The sequence below is a fragment of the Pseudonaja textilis genome, chromosome 1 (assembly GCF_049901715.1).
Source record: "Pseudonaja textilis isolate UNSWEBS1 chromosome 1, rPseTex1.2, whole genome shotgun sequence".
Taxonomy (NCBI): Eukaryota; Metazoa; Chordata; class Lepidosauria; order Squamata; family Elapidae; genus Pseudonaja; species Pseudonaja textilis.
In genome coordinates, this window is record NC_141990.1 from 36,461,082 (window position 1) to 36,462,219 (window position 1,138).

Here is a 1,138-nt window from a genome sequence, read left to right on the forward strand (position 1 = left end):
CAGGCGCTATAACTTTCAGCCGCATGGAGAGGATAACAAGCGGAGTGAGAGTGAATCTCTTGGGGGCGGGGAGGGCTTGGCAAACAAATCACCCTGGACCAAATCATACAGCGGGGCGTTCAGGATTGCCCAAAACAGGAGACGCGGGGATGCGGTCTCTTCCTCGGCAGAAAAGTAGCACTTCAAGGGAGAACGTTCATCCTTGCTTTTCATCAAATGGGCTCGTTGACTGTGCAAGGAAAGATGCATTCTTAAACCCCAACACCAATCCCTTATCTTCCTTTTTCAAGATTTTAATGATCAGATAGCCCCATTTAACTCAAATGGCCTTTATTTCCAAATGAATAGGCATAAGAGTGCAGCCCAAATATTGTTCGTTGAAACTGATGAACAGTTGGACAACTAATTTAGTTTGCTGCACTGGCAATCTTGAAAACTCAGTGGGGTTCTAGCTATTTTACTGTGTTGTGTCCTTTAAAAGAACCAGAATTTATTTTAAAGAACTAATTTGCAGCCAACTCTTACAAAGCCCCAGGCTCTCAATGCTGAAAAATTTGCTAGGGAATACAACAGTAAAACAAAGTTTGGAGGTGTGGGGGAAATAGAAACAAAGTAACCACATTACCTATGTATCCAACTGACACATACACAAACATGGGGTGTGATTGATTTTGTCCCCTTTTGTTTGTTTTGTTTTACAGTAAACTACCACTTTCCTTCTGTTAAACTTCAAAGGTTAATTGTCAGTCTTAGATCAGAGTAGTGGCCTTTTACAAGTCTTAACAATTTAGCTGCTTCTTACAAGGAGACCTAGTTTACAGGGCTTTTTCCCTTCCATTAATGACCTCTCCAGCTTCCAATTTTATTTCAGAAAGGGGAACATTGGGATCAACACACAGGCACACACACCCTTCCCTCCTAATGGAATTTTCATCTCACTGCTAGCACTCCCACACTACCCTGTGGAGCCAGGCTGAAGCCAATCCAATCCAAGGTGTTCTGGCATGAAGTGAGTATTTTCATTAAAAAATGCAAGCCAATCTATGATGCATGGAGGAAGAGGAGGTTTGAGGTAAAATGGAGTGGAGATCTGCTTGATCACAATTGGTCCGAGAGAGCTGCTAAGGAATTGCTTCCT